Below are 20126 nucleotides of genomic sequence, written 5' to 3'. Positions count from 1 at the left end.
AAGTACCAGATCCAGGTTTTGTGGTTCACACCTTTAATCTCGGACACACCATCTGCTAGAGATTTACATAAGGACATTGGAAGAAGGAAGAGTCTCTCTTTTTTTCACCTGCCTGCCTTGTGGGACTAATCCTTGATCACCACTAGATGCTTGGACTTTCATTCATAACTGCTGCTGATCATTGTTAGGGAGTTAGGCTACTGACTGTAAGTCATCAAACAATTCTCTGACTATAAAGAGACTACCCATAAGTTCTGTGACTCTAGAGAGCCCTGATTAAGACAATGTATGAGAAATTCATCAAGGAAACTGGGTTCTAAAAATAAGTGAAATAGAAATAGGAGAAACGCATGATACAATAAATCCCATTAGAAAAGCACACTAGAAAACATCACCAATAAATTGGATTAAACAAAAGGAAGAAAATAAATACAAGGTCAAGGAGAGATTATAATCATATATCTATAAACAAATCTACTAACGATGTATATAAGAATTGTGGGACATCGTCAAGAGACTAAGGAATCCGTCGAGTACCAGAATTATCTGACATATACATTAAACACATACAATACCAAATGACTTTAAAGTAGAAAAATTCTCAACCTCTTGGATAAAATATGTACACTAAAGCCATTCAGACTCTCCAATAATTTCAATACTTCCTAAATAATTTTTGCTCTGCATAAGGAATTAATGCAAAAATCCTTAAAATAGAATTAACCATTTTTCCAAAAAGATAACATAAGCTTCTGGTCTATATTTTCACATACTGAAAAATAAAATTAACCATGTAGGAAAGTAAAATAAGAATTAAAGAAATCTAAAATAGACATGATGAGAAAAGAACTCCATATCACTTTATAGTCAAATGCTAGCATTAGCACTACAGAACAAAGACATACTGTTAACAACTGCAAGGACAAAATATTGATTTATGCATTATGACAAACTTCATAAGTATTATGTGACTTCTTGAAAGATATGAGCAAATTTCTATTTACCCCTAGATAAGGCATTTATAACATGGACAAGACATTGTTCTACACAGGTCAAGGTTGGTAAATCAACAAGTTTCTTAGTGTTACAGGACTATAACTATAGATGAGTAATTTCTTGTAGAAGGATGCGTAACTCATCTAAATTAAAGTCTCATCCAAAAACCATACTAATGTGTATCAAGAACTCAGGAAAGCTATGATCCTCGCGATTTCTTCACAACATGCAGTCACCTCTGTTGGACTAAGTATCCTCTCCTAAGAGGTCATTCACTATTTTTGCAGATGTAAAAAAGTATATTGTTTTATATATTATTATGTAGTGACTTTATTATATCTTCTGTCTTCTTTTGGCATTTGTAGCTGTCTAAGTTTTGTCAAATTCGTAAGACTTGTACATTTCTTGAGCCTTATAAGCTTCATTCCTTTCTTTAAGAGTAACTGTTTTAATTAGAGCAAACAGTTACACAAGAATCATAATAACAGCAATTTTCATCAGAAACCTTAAAGGCCAGAAATGTGTGTAATAATATAACTTATGACATAAGAGCAAATGGCTGTCAAAACTCATTACTGTATATATAAAGTTATTTTTATATTAACATAAACATAAACAACATATAGAACAAAATAGGTATAACAAAATTAAATAATTTGTGAGCATTTAAAAAAATACAATTGTAAACAAGAGGGAGAAAGAAGAAAAATAGTTACAAATACACATCTTTGGAAAAGAATATACTTAATGAGAGGAATATGTGAACAAATGATAACAAGGAAATGTGTTAGACTAATGACAATGAATTCTTGACTTGAGTAAGATGAAAAGGAACAAAAATTATTAAGAAAACAATAACAATTTAGAAGTTAGAAAATACTGCTCAATAATAACCCTAAATATAAATAGGCTTGACTTTCTAATTAAAAGATGAAGAACAACCAATTTACTAAACAATTGCATTTGTTTGTCTCCTACCAGAAAGATACCTTATTGGAAAATACATGCATAGATGAAGTGGAATGTATAGAAAATACAAGCAAGCAGAATCTGAAAACAAATAGTAATGGCTATACTTATATCTGAAACAGTAGACTTAAAAACCAAATAAAATAGAAAATATAATAAAGTCGCTAAATAATAATACATGAAACAATATACTAGTACAGTATAATAAGAATATACACTGAGAATTCTTTGTACAAGCCAGTGAAAGCTGATTGAGATGGATATCTTCTCTTCCTGCTCTAGGCATCCCTATTCTGTCCAATAATTCTCCTGATGAGTCAGGATGTGAAATCTTCAGGAAAATAATCCTCTCTGAAAGATCACTTTTCCTTCTTATCATATTCCAAGTAATCCTGAAATTAACACAGTTTAATCTACAGTGTTTCTTTTTCCATTTTATTCTTTGCACTACTGTAATTTCTTTTATGCCCATAGCATTTGGTAAGTCTTGATGACAGCACCACTGCCCTAGTCTCTGGTACCTGGTTCCTATCTAGTCATTGAAGACATTATATTTAATATATTTTATGTAAATATCCAGAGGAATAAAAATATAAAATCTCAGAGACTGGGAGAAAGTGAGGAATTTGGAAGATAGAGCTGCAGACCTTGCTCAGGCTAACTTCACCTTTTCTTTTGCCCCTTTGACTTCTCCTCTATGTTTTGTCTCTTCTTCTGTGACTACTTTTTTCTCCTTGGGATATTTTTCTTTCTCTTAGTATGTTTTGACTCTTCTCCCTTTTTTGAAGTTAGAAGAGTTCTTACAACCACCTTCTCCCTCTTCATGTAAATTGGAGAATTCTTCCTCACAGGCAATGCGTTTGTTACAGGAGCAGATGGAGATTGTTAGGGTCTTCTTTGTCCCCATCAACACTCTCTTCTGGGATGGCATCATCAGGTATTGCCTGCATTTGGACCCCAGGGACATGAGATAGCATCCTCAAATTATCAAAGAGCCTCTGTTTGATCTCTTTATGTATGTATTTGTGTTCTGGTTAGTCATATTGGATGGGCTGATGTGAAACTTAAAATCTGGCCCAAAGTATTCTAGGTAGTCATCGTATGGTAGCTCATTAGGGATCTTGTAGGTTGATGTCATTATACCGTACAAGATTATTATACAAGATAATTCAAGACCTGTCATTGGACCAAAGGGAAGGGAGGCAGGAACAGATGTTTTAGAAGCGAGGGAGAAGCTGTAGAGAGGGGGCCAGAGTGAAGAGGAGGAGCTGGGAGAACATGGCGGCAGATATTTAGATTCTTCTCTGTGCATAGATACAGGTTTTTATAACTATTTTTAAGGGGAAGATGTGTATAGGATTTTGTGCTGTCTAGATGGGCAAATTATATCTTATCAATTGGATCAGAGGTTATTGTGTGATGTGTTCTTTCATGTGACCACTTGAGTTCAAAAGAGTGTGTGGTGGCAGGACTTACAGGGCCCGCCATGAATTGAGATGTGTATGCCTGGCATGGTGGCAACCCACCAAGAGAACTGTGAATGAACAGCTTGCAACTGCCCAGGTCAGAGGGAGCCCGGAAGAGAAAGTGAGGAGCAATATGTGTGGGGGAAAAAGCCTGAAGTAGTGCCTGCACAACCAATTGCGAAATGTGCCTTTTTATTTTTACTGCAATAGCATCTCTGTGTCCAGGGCCATAGCTTTTTTGTAAGTCCAGCACTGAGCACCAGTATGGATGCTATAACAACCTCCTCCCAGAATTAGCATTGGCAAGTTGAAACTTTTCATGAACTTTACACATTTACATGCCATTTGATGGTCAGACTGAAGCAAGCTAACTGACCTCCAGACAGAATTGGAGCCACACTGTAAGATCATTGCACTAGGCTGGAACATCTCCTTTACTTTGGACATGACTGACTTGAAAAATATCTTCATAGGAGTCATCATGATCCCATCTCAGAGTGGTAATTTACTGCAAAGTACTTGCCTTTGCCAGCCTAATACGCCATAGCTCCCCAGTTCCTCTCCATATTCATGGAAGGACACAGTCATGACCCAGTCTGTCGTATATAAGACTTCTTCCACACTGTCAAGCTGGTGAATATCAATGTCAATGTACAGCACCCTCTGGTGATACTTCAGCAGTTCCAGTACGGCCAAGACAAAATACTTGATGTAACAGATGTCAGATGTTTCAAACGTGTTTGCATAATGCCAGACTGCAGGTCAGTTCACAGCAAGGTCTGTCTATTGCTTATTAAGTAAGTTTCATAGCGTTTGCCACAGAGCCACCAGTAGACAACTGACAGAACTCAAACAAGCCATCAGATACTGGACAGTCCTCACCAACATTGAATCTCTGCATGTACTTGCTCTATTCAGATGCATTATCTATGCAAATAAAATATAAGAATTTAATGTAGTCACCATTGTGGTACTTGGTCGTGTCAGCATTGGTTTTGTGAATCTGATAGATTTCCTTTCTTTGGTAGATATCATTGTTGAATATCAGAATGTGGTCATGTGGATTTGGTGAGGCTTCATTGGGTGGCCTTATTCATAATAGTAGTTTTCAACATGCCATTTTAGTAGCGACAGACTTTCCTCTTAGTGCCCTGGTCCGCACCATCTTGCTTGCCACCTAGCCCTCCTATCAGTCTCTGATGACCTCCTTTTTAATTCATCCTTCTAAGTTTAGGGAAATCAGTTGTTGTCACCATCCAACAAGACAAAGATGCTGTGTTAATGCCTCAGTTCAATGTGAGGAAGTCTGTAGGGCAGGATCCAGACAGTGGGCTGCTTTACCTAATCCTTTATCAGGTCTTATCTTGTCAAATATATATTCTCATTTAATTTTCCTTTGAAGAGTTGCTCTGTTACAAATTAAACTCTACCTTTCCACACTGGCACCTTTGTGCTGGCACATAAATCATCACAACAAATGCCAGTCAAGGAGAAATGCTGTCCATCAAGGTAATCATTAACTCGATCACATCTATGTTCAGAGGCTGATTTTCACTATCTGCTCCATAAAAATGATTTTGCTTTCGATTAGCTGTGTGATGTAGTACATGGCTCAGAGAGCTTTTGGAAACACAAATAGCTATTGCAACTTCAGCATTCATCATGAGAGAGCATCATGGCACTGAGAAGTTCAGAGGTTACCAGAGGAGATGTTTATTCCACAAACTCACTGAGAACCATGTGCTGCTTCTGTTGCTTGCTTTCGGATGGACATGGGATAAGGTTTTGGCTTTACACTCAGTAAAAATCAGCAATTGTGTTCTTCAGTTTTGTCGTGTTATATTTCCATTTTCAAAGCTTGCTCATGTGTTTCATCAAAACCTTCTGTGCTATAAATGTTAAGTTGATGGCTTTTTCATTCTAAATCCTAATATAAAAAGTTTATAATGAGATAAACCAAATTTATAGCTGTTGAAATTTGTTATTTTTCTGAGGTAGGATCAGACAAGAGTTTATCTCAACAGATATTTTAGGACTGATTGATTATTTAATAAAAGCGAATATATTGCTTTTATATTTGCTGTATTATAAAAACATTGAAGCTTTTTACCATAAAAAGCAACCATTACATTTTTATTTTCCTGTTTACTGTCTTCAGAGTACTTGTCATCTGTATCAAAAGAATTACTGTTGTAACAACAAAAATCTCAATATTATTATCTGCTTAAAATGGAAAATACATTCCCTGAAAAAGAGTGAACATAGCCACACTTCTTTCACTGTTCCTTGTAGCTTTTGTAAATGAACTGAGGGAAGATAATACCCAGGGGACACCCTTAGGATGCTCTCCCCCACAAGCCCAGTTCTCTATTAATAACCAGTCTTTTACATATTTTTATCCTTAATTGATGAGTGATGATTGTAGGAATTGTGGGATATAATATGAATTTTTGAGATATTTGCAGCATATTGATTGAAGAATTTCAACTAAATAGCATAGCCATTAATCTACATGAGTACTATTTTTTTATTGTTGTTGCTAGTATATTGAAAATCTCTCAATATTCATTAAGGAATTTTTTAGTATACCACATAGTTTTGATTACAATCACATTGTAATGTGAGTAGCAGAGGCCACATCTCTTATTTAATAGAAGTTTTGTTCCCTTTCTCTTATGTTCATCTCCCTCCTGCCTGGTAACCAGCATTCCCTTCATGTTTCTGAGTTTGATTTTTGTAGATATTATAAACATGTAAAAATGTGTTAGATTTTTGTGTTACTAGCTCATTTCAATTAGCATAATGCCTTCCAATGTCTGCAAGTTTCCTTTTTGAGGCTAGATAGTATTCTGATAGTATTCATATTTGTGTGACTCATAAAATGATATACCTTTATATAAATAAATAAATACCTATATACTATATATCTCAGTCTCTTATACACGCAAGCTCCCAACCAACCACAGTTTCATTTTTGCTGTAGCAATAATATATCCTGACAAAAAGCAACACAGAGGAAGAAGAAAAATGTCATTTGGATAATAGGTCCAGGTACAAGCCAACCATTCTGTAAGACAGGCTCTCAGGCAGCTAATCATATGACACTTACAGCTAAGAGCAGAGAGAAATGGGTGTGCTCATGTTGACTGCTTATTTCTGCCTCTGCTAGCTAGCTTTTTATATCCCTATAAAACCCAACCACCCCAATGTACAAAATACATTTATTTTACAATTTCATAATTTACTCATTTGTGATGAGTGTTAGTTGCTTCCAATTCTTGACTGTTGTGGACAGTGCTGCAATGAGCATGGGAGGCCCAGTGTCAGCTCTTCTGGGTATACGCCCAAAGTGGACTGGTCAGCAATTATGGAAATTTAGCTCTAGTGTTTGTATAAGGGATCTCCATAGCAATTCCCCAAATATCTGATTTAACATATAATCCATCAGTGACGGGAAAACATATCCTTCCCCTCTCTCTTGTAAATAACACTTGTCTTTTTTCCTCTTTGATAAATCAGTTTTAACAGTCATGAGATAATAGTTCATTTCAATTTGTAACACATATTCAATGATAGTTTTTAGACATCTATTGACCAATCATACATCTTCTTCATGGAGGTAAAATAATGTCTATTTATGTTCTGGTCTACTTCAATAGGAATTTTGTCTTTTCACATCTGGCATTTCAATTTCCTTCTATAAGTTAATACAGTGCTTCTAAATAATCCTGTTCCCAGTGTGTGGTTTCGGGGTCTCTTAATCAATTCTTCCTTTGCATGCAGAAGCTTTATAGTTTTGTGCAGTTCTATAGGACCATTTTTCTTTTGTTTCCTGTGCTTCCACAGGTCATCGGGGCAACTATTGTCACAGCTATAAGTCTGCTAACCTTTACTGATTCTTTTATCAGAGTTTTACAACTTCTTGTCCCATATTTAAGTGTTTAATTTATTTTGCTTCAAATTTATACCTAGTAATTTACCCTTAAAATTCAGTAGGCAATGCTTATTATATCCTATAGCAGATTCGTGCATAATCCCTGATGGCAGAACCTCCAAACAAGCTTAAAAGGGAATTGCTCTCTCTCTCTCTCTCTCTCTCTCTCTCTCTCTCTCTCTCTCTGTGTGTGTGTGTGTGTGTGTGTGTGTGTGTGTATTCGCATCTTCAGCATCTTAGGCTTCTTTATTACAGAACACAATATAGAAAATAATCAATCAAAATAAATTTAAAATACTAAATCTAAAATAAGGAATTCAGAGAACATATAATCATACTCCAAACTCTGTAATTCTAGAGAAGTACAGAATCAAAGCAATGAGACCTGAAACCTTAGTTATGTTTCTAATATATAAATTAGGGACTGAGTAAGTTAGCATATTGTTCCCACAGTGCAGTTCAGTCAGACTGAATGTGCCATATAAGAATTTGTTGCGGTAAATAATAAAAATCGTGGCACCAACCCTTGCTTTGCCAGCACCGGTGGGCCACATGATATCTGAGGGGTATTTTCATCTCAATCAGCAAATGTCTCAACTCAGCTCACTAAGTTTCCAATTTCCATCCCACTCTACCGCCAACTACTCTCTGAGCCCTGTGGCGATCTGGCCACCATAGCTAGTCCCAGAAGTGACCAATCTTCTAGTTCCCATGGCAAGGATTACCACCACACCAGCTCCATTTAGCCATCCAACTGCTGTTATAGTTACAATTCCCAGCATCCTGATAAAATTAAAACTCAATATGCTTCTAATTTATCAATCAGATTTGTATCAGTAAATTCTCACTCCACACAACGTCCTCACAATAAACTCACAACCAATTGATAATGATATAAACTGTCCAACTATGTAAGACAATTTGTCCTGTAACAATCCATACCTTATAGGATTTTCATAGCTACCTGTGACCATTTAATGACACACGGATCTGGGTCATCCTTCTCTGCCTCCATCTTGGTTCTCCCTTCTCCTTCTCCCCTCTCTCTCTTCTCTCCAAAACTCTGTGCCTGTCTTACTTTTTCACTGCCTAATCGCAAACCTTGCCTTATCTGTGCCTGCCCTCACTTACATATAGACATCAATCTACAAGAATTCCTTCTTTTCTGGTGATGTTCAGCATTCAAATTATAGTACACAGTTGCAAAGCTAATCTGATTTTAATTGTTGTATGTTGAGGATAGTTTTAGCTATCCTGGGTTTTTTGTTATTCCAGATGAATTTGCAAATTGTTCTGTCTAACTTTTTGAAGAATTGGATTGGTATTTTGATGGGGATTGCATTGAATCTGTAGATCACTTTTGGTAGAATGGCCATTTTTACTATATTAATCCTGCCAATCCATGAGCATGGGAGATCTTTCCATCTTCTGAGGTCTTCTTCAATTTCTTTCTTCAGAATATTGAAGTTCTTATTGTACAGATCTTTTACTTGCTTGGTTAAAGTCACACCGAGGTACTTTATATTATTTGGGTCTATTATGAAGGGTGTCGTTTCCCTAATTTCTTTCTCAGCTTGTTTCTCTTTTGTGTAGAGGAAGGCTACTGATTTATTTGAGTTAATTTTATACCCAGCCACTTTGCTGAAGTTGTTTATCAGCTTTAGTAGTTCTCTGGTGGAACTTTTGGGATCACTTAAATATACTATCATATCATCTGCAAATAGTGATATTTTGACTTCCTCTTTTCCGATCTGTATCCCCTTGGCCTCCTTTTGTTGTCTGATTGCTCTGGCTAGAACTTCAAGAACTATATTGAATAAGTAGGGAGAGAGTGGGCAGCCTTGTCTAGTCCCTGATTTTAGTGGGATTGCTTCAAGTTTCTCTCCATTTAGTTTAATGTTAGCAACTGGTTTGCTGTATATGGCTTTTACTATGTTTAGGGATGGGCCCTGAATTCCAATTCTTTCCAGGACTTTTATCATGAAGGGGCAACAAAACAAACAGAAGAAAAGGACACAAACATAACCTCACATCCAAATATGAATATAACAGGAAGCAATAATCACTATTCCTTAATTTCTCTCAACATGAATGGTCTCGACTCACCAATAAAAAGATATAGATTGACAAACTGGATATGCAACGAGGACCCTGCATTCTGCTGCCTACAGGAAACATACCTCAGAGACAAAGACAGACACTACCTCAGAGTGAAAGGCTGGAAAACAACTTTCCAAGCAAATGGTCAGAAGAAGCAAGCTGGAGTAGCCATTCTAATATCAAATAAAATCAATTTTCAACTAAAAGTCAACAAAAAAGAAAAGGAAGGACACTTCATATTCATCAAAAGAAAAATCCACCAAGATGAACTCTCAATCCTAAATATCTATGCCCCAAATACAAGGGCACCTACATACGTAAAAGAAACCTTACTAAAGCTCAAAACACACATTGCACCTCACACAATAATAGTAGGAGATTTCAACACCCCACTCTCATCAATGGACAGATCATGGAAACAGAAATTAAACAGATGTAGACAGACTAAGAGAAGTCATGAGCCAAATAGACTTAACAGATATTTATAGAACATTCTATCCTAAAGCAAAAGGATATACCTTCTTCTCAGCTCCTCATGGTACTTTCTCCAAAATTGACCATATAATTGGTCAAAAAACAGGCCTCAACAGGTACAGAAAGATAGAAATAATCCCATGCATGCTATCAGACCACCACGGCCTAAAACTGGTCTTCAATAACAATAAGGGAAGAATGCCCACATATACGTGGAAATTGAACAATGCTCTACTCAATGATAACCTGGTCAAGGAAGAAAAAAAAAAAGAAATTAAAAACTTTTTAAAATTTAATGAAAATGAAGGTACAACATACCCAAACTTATGGGACAGAATGAAAGCTGTGCTAAGAGGAAAACTCATAGCTCTGAGTGCCTGCAGAAAGAAACAGGAAAGAGCATATGTCACCAGCTTGACAACACACCTAAAAGCTCTAGAACAAAAAGAAGCAAATACACCCAGGAGGAGTAGAAGGCAGTAAATAATCAAACTCAGAGCTGAAATCAACCAAGTAGAAACAAAAAGGAAGAATCAACAGAGCCAAAAGTTGGTTCTTTGAGAAAATCAGCAAGATAGATAAACCCTTAGCCAGACTAACGAGAGGACACAGAGAGTGTGTCCAAATTAACAAAATCAGAAATGAAAAGGGAGACATAACTACAGATTCAGAGGAAATTCAAAAAATCATCAGATCTTACTATAAAAGCCTATATTCAACAAAACTTGAAAATCTGCAGGAAATGGACAATTTCCTAGACAGATACCAGGTACCAAAGTTAAATCAGGAACAGATAAACCAGTTAAACAACCCCATAACTCCTAAGGAAATAGAAGCAGTCATTAAAGATCTCCCAACCAAAAAGAGCCCAGGTCCAGACGGGTTTAGTGCAGAATTCTATCAGACCTTCATAGAAGACCTCATACCAATATTATTCAAACTATTCCACAAAATTGAAACAGATGGAGCACTACCGAATTCCTTCTATGAAGCCACAATTACTCTTATACCTAAACCACACAAAGATCCAACAAAGAAAGAGAACTTCAGACCAATTTCCCTTATGAATATCGATGCAAAAATACTCAATAAAATTCTGGCAAACCGAATCCAAGAGCACATCAAAACAATCATCCACCATGATCAAGTAGGCTTCATCCCAGGCATGCAGGGATGGTTTAATATACAGAAAACCATCAACATGATCCATTATATAAAGAAACTGAAAGAACAAAACCACATGATCATTTCATTAGATGCTGAGAAAGAACTTCGCAATTTTTTGAGGTCCTATTTGTCGATTCTTGATCTTAGAGCATAAGCCATTGGTGTTCTGTTCAAGAAAATTTCCCCATTACCTATGTGTTCGAGGCTCTTCCCCACTTTCTCTTCTATAAGTTTGAGTGTATCTGGTTTTATGTGGAAGTCCTTGATCCACATGGACTTAAGTTTTGTATAGGTTGATAAGAATGTATCGATATGCATTCTTCTACATGCTGACCTCTAGTTGAACCAACAACATTTGCTAAAAATGCTATCTTTTTTCCACTGGATGGTTTTAGCTCCTTTGTCAAAGATCAAGTGACCATAGGTGTGTGGGTTCATTTCTGAGTCATCTATTCTATTCAATTGATCTACCTGTCTGTCTCTGTACCAATACTATACTATTTTTTATCACTATTGCTCTGTAACACAGCTTGAGGTCAGGGATAGTGGTTTTACCCAGAAGTTCTTTTATTGTTGAGGATAGTTTTCACTATGCTAGGTTTTTTGTTATTCCAGATGAATTTGCAAATTGCTCTTTCTGAAACTAGGAAAACTTGAGTTGGAATTTTGATGAGGATTGCATTGAATGTGTAGATTGCCTTTGGCAAAAATGGCCATTTTTACCATATTAATCATGCAAATCCATGAGCATGGGTGATCTTTCCATCTTCTTAGATTTATCCTAGAAACACTCAATTGAGAATCTCTAAAGTGATTCATGATTCTCAGTAAAAATAGTTACTGTGGTAATATTTATCCAGAATATGCAAAATCAATTATGCATCTTTTTCCTAGAGGCTTCTGACAATTAAAGCAACTATTTAATTGGGAAATGCATAAACTCATATCTAGGTAAAATATATGCCAAAAGAAATAAGTTCCAGGTGTGAAGTAGAGTTCTGAAGTTCTTTTTGAGTGCATATTTTTATCTTTCTAAGTATAGTTGTTTCCACAGACACAGCTTTGGCTTCATGTAACTAACTACTCACTATTTATAAAACTGTGAAGAGTGATGATGGAAAAAGCAAAAATATGATTCTATCTTTAATCTCAGCCAACTAAAGAAAATTAATAGAATACGGGACAGCAATGTGGATGGAACTGGTTGGTTCTCAGTCTTGGCCTAACACCCCTGAGGTTCTGTAATTTTCTAATGACATTCAGAGTCACAGGAATTAGGCAGAGTTTAGAAAGCCCTGCTCCTAACTAATAGCCAATGCAAGGAACTGGGAAGACTCAGAGTGACCTTACAAATCCATTGACTTTGGGTCACCTAAGCTCCAATGGGGAGCCTAATTCATAGCAAAATAAGAGGAAAAACTGACAGCAGTACACCATTGTTTTCCCACTTCAAAGGTATTTAGTGTAAAACATGCACTTAGTGATAAATGTATAAATGAATTAAACCAATTTTTAAATAGAAAAACTACAAAGTTAGTGCATGGAAACATTAATTATGCAAAACTGTCTTGAGATTTGCTAGGCAAGAAAAAATAAATATAATTCCAACTAAGATCATTTGGCATATAACATGAAGTTATATTATGTCTTTTGGTCCATGGATGACATTTTAAATAATGTGTATCTTCTATGGCAAATAAGTGTATTGTTTCCAATGCAATAGTTGGGTCTGAGCAAGTGTTAGCAATTCATTTGCTCAATTTGCTCAAGATTATATAGATGTCAGTATACTTCTTTTTGAGCATGTCAACTGTAATATAACCCTAGACTCATCTTCAGTTCTTAATTATGTGAATTTGAGTAATGCAGCTCATGAAGGTACCTCTATCTTCAACTTCTCCAATTAACCCCTTCTTCCCAAGTTCCATACAACATAATGCCAACAATGGAGTAAACTCTAAAAGGAATTTCTAAAAGGAGACATTATTGAGCCACAGGTGGAGAGTCTCAGCAACATGAATTTCTTACAGTCATCTTTTGATTTGATTTATAAACAGTAGTAGACATCTATAATTTTGCTGATTCTGGAGTGCTATCAACATGTAGTTCTTTACTATAGTACTATGCACTTGCAATTCTTGATTATCTTTTCTGATTTCATAACTTGTTTCCTTATATGCCTAGAGGCAAAGTGTTAGAATCAATACCACCTTTTTGCCTTCTTTCAGAGCAGTCCCCACATGTAATCTCCAGAAAGATACTGGCTGCAGTGGGGCAGGTGTATACTGAGGAGTATATTGTGCAAATGCTAGCACCCAGTAGAAGAGAAGAATAGATTTCTGCTACTGCACACAGCCATACAATTTCATTTGCAAGACTGCTTGTATATATCTATGCTCAGCACAAGTCTAAGGAAAACAATTAATTACTAATGTCCTCATTATTGCAGGTTTTTATATTTATTTTCATAAAAGTGCTCTTTCTGAAGCATTGGAATGCCTTTGAAATATGACCTTCTATTATTCTTGTTCAGTTGGTGGCTTACTGCATTCAGAAAAAGAGGCTGGTAATATTTTGAATGTGACATACTGAGTCTATTAAAGCATGGCTGGAGACTGCTGACATTTGGTGGCAGACAGTGAAATGTACCAATAGAAACAGGGTTAGTATACTCCAGTTTTCCTAGACAGTTGGCTTTGAAGAAAGCACTTCATTCTGGCTGTACTCTCTTTCATATTCTCTCTCTCTCTCTCTCTCTCTCTCTCTCTCTCTCTCTCTCTCTCTCTCTCTCTCTCTCCCTCCTTTTTCTGGAACTATGAGAAAAGAATAACATCTTCAAGTTGACCTGTTAACTTTTAGAGATCTTGCTGTTTTCTTGATATGAAATGATATCAACTGATATTTATGCTCAATGCTCTGTTTTTGTTTTAACGAGACATCATACCATCTTCTAGTATTTTTTATTTGTTTGTTTGTTTTTTGTGAATCCATTTGCATGATTCAATACCAGTGAATTTCCAAGCAACCAATTTTATTGGATCTTAGCTCCAGACTCGTTGTGTCTCCTTAAATGTCTTCTGCATGATAGTAAACTGACAAAATCAACTTGAGAAGGCAAGGGTAATCTTAAAACTCCCAGGTTTCAGTCCAGCATTGAGGGAAGTTAGAAATTCCCAGGCCACAGTCAATTCACTGAGGGAAGGTAGAAGCTCCTATGTCACAGTCCGTACTAAGGGAAGTTAGAGTAGGAGCTTTAGACAGCAACCCTACTGCGGGAACTGAAACAGAGACCATGGAGATTCTGCTTATTAAGTTGGACCCAGACTCTCATTCAGGTACTGTTCCTATACAGTCCAGGGCCACCTGCCTAGGGATGGTGCCACCGACAAGGCTGGGCCGTCTACATCAATTAGCAATATACTTCGCAGACATCACAATATGACGCAGTCAGTGTTTAGCCTGATGTTCCCTCTTTCCAGGTATGTCAAGTTGATTAACCACCGCAAATATATCCTTTCCAAACCACAACCATTCCTAGTCCCGTGAACTCACAATAGTATCATAATATAAAACATAGTACAACTCTTTAAAAAATTCTACATTTTTTCAAATATTCTAATGATTTAAAAATCTGAGTTCTCTTTAAAAATAAAGTCTCTGAAGGATGCGAGTGGCCCTGCTTCTCTGCGTCTCCCAGGGACACATTACATAGCAGGTCTTGCAGGATCAGGCTAGCTCCACCCCAGATCTGCTGATGTCAGTTGTCCCATGATTCTGGCATCTTAAGTCTGTGCTGCAGCTGAAGCTGCACCTTCATCAAACATTCCTCTGGCAATCCAGCCCCACCACAGGTACAATGCCTCAGACGCTCTCTATGATCCATTCATGCCTTCAAGATCACTACTGTGCTGGAGACTCTTGTGTGTTATTTGCCAACTTCTGTTGCCAGCTTGATATGTCGCCTTGACCTTGGCCCCTTAAATAACAGTTTTTATGTACTGATTCCAAGGAAATACTTTTCAGAACATTTGACCTCAATGATGCTAACCTTTTCATAATTACTGCTGTTTTAGCCCTATTTGACCAATGTCCAATGACACAGAAAACACGTTTTTCACTTTTTACAGATTTGCAAAATTATTCCCTATAGAGTGGACACACAACTCAGATTTCCTGCAGAGCATGGAGAGTGACAGCAAGCCTGGGAAGGTTGAGCTAAGGCTTAGAAGCCCCGAGACCCTGAAGGGACAGTAGGAGCTTTGCCTGCTCCCGGCACCAGGCCCCCATCATGTAGCTGCAGCCACTGTAGAGAGACCTCTGACCATCAGTCCAAATAAGGGCAGCACCCCCAAGCACTTCCACATGTAGATGAGGCATCCCTAACCTCCCAGACCAAGTTAATAGGAAGCACCTACTTTCAGACCTCAACCCAACTCAAAAATGTATATAAATGTATCTATCCAGAAGGAAAAGAGTTGTGCTAGAATCACTCTGTCATCTGAGAGTGTCTTTCATAAGAGTTGTAAGTGCCAGGGAAGAGAACTACTCTCCAGAAATGCCGCCAGGAGCTCCCCGTACACACTCATTGGCTACTCAAGTTTCTGCCAGCTCAGTGAAGCACGAGCAGTTCTGAGTCTGAGAGCAACAGCAGAGACAGCAGGGGTGCAGACAGCAGCAGTAGCAGCAGCAGCAGCAGTGGTGGAGGCAAAGGAAGCAATTCCCTCTCCCCGCTCTTGTCTTTTCCCCTCTGCTTGAGCCCTCCCACTTGGCTAGACCAGAGATCTCCATGGTTAGCCTCCAGTACACAGGTCCACAATTTCCCTCTGAAATTTCCCAAGCCAAGCCTTTGCCTTACTCTCAGCATTCTTGTCTTCCCATCTCCTACAACATCCCATCAAACTCTGAGCATTTGAAGGCTTTTCTATCCCAACATTCCAAACGCTCCCACAATCCTCCAGCAAAATCACATGGTCCGATTCATCACAGCAATGCTTCCGTCATGCTGGTAATTTCTGCTCTAGTTTACTTTTCTGTTTTTGTGATAAACACCCAACCAAGAGTAACTTGGGTAGGAAAAGGTTTTACTTCATTTTCTAGATTACAGTCCATTATGAAGGGATGCAAATGTCGGAACTCAAGGAAAGAACTGGCCGAAGCACTGTGGCACCCTACTTTCGGCCTCGTGTTCTGCCACCTTTCTTAGACAGCCTAGTCCCACCTGCCCAGGAATGGCATTGCTTAGGGAAGATTGGGCCCTCTTAAATCAATTAGCAATCAAGAAAATGCTCTGTAGATAATGCCCACAGGCTAAGCCGATGGAGTCAATTACTCAAGTGAGGTTACTCTTCCAAGAGGTGTCAAGTTAACGACCAGATTAGGCAGCACATGTGGCCCGTTATTTGGAGATTTGCTTTCAAACTCCAATTTACAGTTCAATATTAGACACATTAAAAGAAAACAACTTGTTTAGTCAGAGAGAGAGAGAGAGAGAGAGAGAGAGAGAGAGAGAGAGAGAGAGAGTGTGTGTGTGTGTGTGTACTTCAGAGAACAACTTTGAGGAGCCAGTTCTCACCTTCACACTGAGGTACAGACTTTCAATTCTGTGGCTTGCGCTGTCGTGCTACAGGCCTCAGGCTGGCAGGCCCAGGAGCTGCCAAGCTTCCTGCACATTCGCTTGCTTCCGCTTCCCACTTTGCCCAGGAGTGCCGGAGTTATCGATGTGTGCTAACATCTCCGAATTTTTTTCAAGTGGATTCTGAGGATCGGACTTGGGTTGTTTAGCCTCCACAACAAATAAACTGTTGGGCCATCTTTTTGTGCCTTGGTCTTAGAATCCACTGCATATTTTATTATGAAAAATTGCTACTCTTGTGATAGAGCAAAGTAATTTATAGTTACATTAGTGGTTATGTATGTTTAAATTATTCACTCAGAAGTCATTAAACTGCAATTCTCCTTTTGATTTGTTAAGGTCTTTTCTTTTTAAAGAAAAAACTGTGAACTAAGAATGGTTTATGTTTTAAGTGGTCAATTTTAAATAGGATTAGTTTATACCCTTTACACTTCTGGCAATTACACTGATTACAAATATTAAAATTAATAACAAATGTGGTTATGCTTACCTCAGGTATAAAACATTATTTATACAATATATTGAAATCAGATATGGATCTTTGTCTTGGACTACCTCAGAATGTGGTCTTATTTATGTAGTGCTCTATTTTGACTTAACTGAGAGTAGGTCTTACTAAAATAGTTGAAGCCCCTGTTTCAGTATATACCTCCTTTCTTTACATCTGTGAAAATACATCCATATATACAAATCTTTATATAGCCATAAGACACATCACATTATAGTTCACATGTTATTTTATAATACAAAATAATGATTGTATGATGGCACAAAGAATTTTGATACTAATTTGAATATTTCTTTAGTTCAACATTTGTTGAGAATCTTAGTCTACATAGTTTTAGTGCCAATACATAATATTGACTTATAGAATAATAATTACTACTTCAATAATTTATGTTACTACTTTGAAATCCTACTCAGATAAAAAAAAACATTTATGGGACTAACCTGAACCTTGAATGTTGCACTGAAACGTTTCAACACCAGGGTTTGCAGTATCATTGAAACCTGACATTATATAGCCTTTTAGTTTCATCAAACTGGGAGCTTCACCTTCTCTGGTACAGTTGTCATGGAAACAGCACTTCCAGGAGTTTTGTTTTCAACCTCCATGCCAATATATTCGCACAAGAAAGCGAATTAACATGTGCAGTTCAGCTCTATTTTTAAACAGGAGAAGAAAGGGGTACAATAATGCTTCCATTAAACCCTCCAGGAGTCTTACTTAACCTTTGTGCCATACCTGATTCTTTTATTTATAGTCACCTTTGTTCCAGAAAGTGATTCAAAGAGCCCAAACCATTGAAGTTGTTATCAGATACAATTGGACAGATGTATACATGTGTGGATTATGCTCATACCCTCTGTAAGGTCTTTTTGTTGCATTCAAGTCTTAGGGGAGTTTGCTTTGAAGACAGCTATATCACTTCTTTATCTTTATTTCAGATTGTGTATAATGATAAAGCCAGGTGCCACAATATTCTTTGTGATTTTTAAATTTTATTTCTTCCTTTAACATCCTGATTGCGCTCCCCCTCATCTCTCTCCTCCCAGTCGCTACTCCTCACCTCGCCTCATCCTCTAGTCCTTCCTTTCTCCTCAGTAAAGAAGGGGCCTTCTGTGGATAGCAACCTGCTGTGGCATATCAAGGTGTAGCAGGACTAGGTGTATCTTCTGTTGTTCCTAGAGAAGTCACCCTATTAGGCGAAAGGGACCCAAATGAAGACAAGAAGTCAGAGACAACCTCTGCTCCTGTTTTAGGAGTCCCGTATGAAGACCAAGATGCACAAGTGTTACATATGTGCAGTGAGCCTAGGCCTGTCCCACGCATGCTCCCTATTTGGTAGTTCAGTCTCGGTGGGTTCCTATGGGCTCAGGTTAGTTGATCGTGTAGGTTTTCTATTAGTATCCTTGACATCTCCAGATATTTCAGTCCTCCCCCTCTCTCCCATAGGATTCCCCCAAGCTCTACCTAATGTTTGACTGTGGCTCTGTGCATTGGTTTCCATCACCTGCTAGGCAAAGTCTCTCAGATGACAAATGTAATAGGCAACTGTCTGCAATTATAGCGGAACATCATTAATTGTGTCAGCGGTGGGCCCCCTCTCCTGGGATGGGTCTCAAATGGGACCAGTCATCGGTTATCCTTTCCTTCAATTTCTGCTCCATCCTTACCCCTGCTCCTCTTTCAGGCAGCACAAATTGTAGGTCAAAGGTTTCATGGCGTGGTTGGAAGTCTTTCTGTTTACAAATGGCCCCTTCAGGTTCCATATCCCCCATTCCTAGGAGTCTTAGCTAGGGTCACCCTCATAGATTCCTGGGCATTTCTGTTGGCCTAGGTTTCCAGCTAATCCCAGAGATGCCTCTCACTGATTCTGGGTCTCTCTCCCAGGACTCTTCCTCCATCCTCCCTTCACTTGATCTCTCCTGCGTCCATCTCTAACCCTCTACTATGAAGATCCCTCCCTACATCTACCCTCATGTCTAGATGTCTATTCCTGCTCAGAGAGATTCAAGTGTCCCCGCCTTGGGCCGTCCCTGTGACTTAGTTTCTTTGGGTCTGTGGGTTGTAGCATAGTTATCCTCCACTCTATGGCTACTGTGCAATTATTAGTGAGTACGTATTGGGATAATCTTTTCGAGTTCCATTCATTTGTCTGCAAGTTGCGTAATGTCATTGTTTTAATAGCTGACTAATATTACATTGTAAATGTACCATTTTCTTTATCCATTCTCCCACCGAGGGACGTGTAAGTTGTTTCTGATTTCTAGCTTTTACCAATAAATCTGTTATAAAGATAGGTGACCAAGCATCTTTGTGGTATGATGGAGCATCCTTTGGGTATATGCTCAGGCATAGTATAGCTGGATCTTTAGGTTGAACTATTCCCAACTTTTGGAGAAACCATCAAATTGATTTTTTTTTCTTTTCTCTTTTTTTTCTGAGCTGGGGACCGAACCCAGGGCCTTGCGCTTGCTAGGCAAGAGCTCTACCACTGAGCTAAATCCCCAACCCCTCAAATTGATTTCCAAAGTGGTTGTAAGTCTGCATTCCCACCAGCAATTAAGGAGTGTTCCATTGTTCCACATCGTTCCAAGCATGTACTGTCTCTTAATCTTTGATCTTAGTTGTTCTAAGGGATATGAGATGGAACCTCAGAGTCGTTTTCATTTGCATTTCCCTGAAGAGTAAGGATGCTGAACATTTTTTAAGTTTTTCTCGGCCATTAGAGATTCCTCTGTTGAGAATTCTCTATTTAGATCTGTGTCCCATTTTTTTAATTGGTTTATTTGGGTTTTTTTATATTTTAGTTTCTTGAGTTATTTATATACTTCAGTTTACAGTTCTCTATAAAATATAGGGTCGGGAAGATCTTTTCCCATT

At 37.9% G+C, this 20126-nt stretch overlaps 1 pseudogene; it reads right to left on the bottom strand.

Moving 5' to 3' along the window:
- Positions 1-2719: 2719 nt before the first annotated feature.
- The window catches only part of LOC116895954, a 29720-nt pseudogene continuing 12313 nt past the window's right edge, over positions 2720-20126 (bottom strand).

The sequence above is a fragment of the Rattus rattus genome, chromosome 3, assembly GCF_011064425.1.
Source record: "Rattus rattus isolate New Zealand chromosome 3, Rrattus_CSIRO_v1, whole genome shotgun sequence".
NCBI classification, from domain to species: domain Eukaryota; kingdom Metazoa; phylum Chordata; class Mammalia; order Rodentia; family Muridae; genus Rattus; species Rattus rattus.
This window is presented reverse-complemented; position numbering and strand designations above follow the sequence as displayed.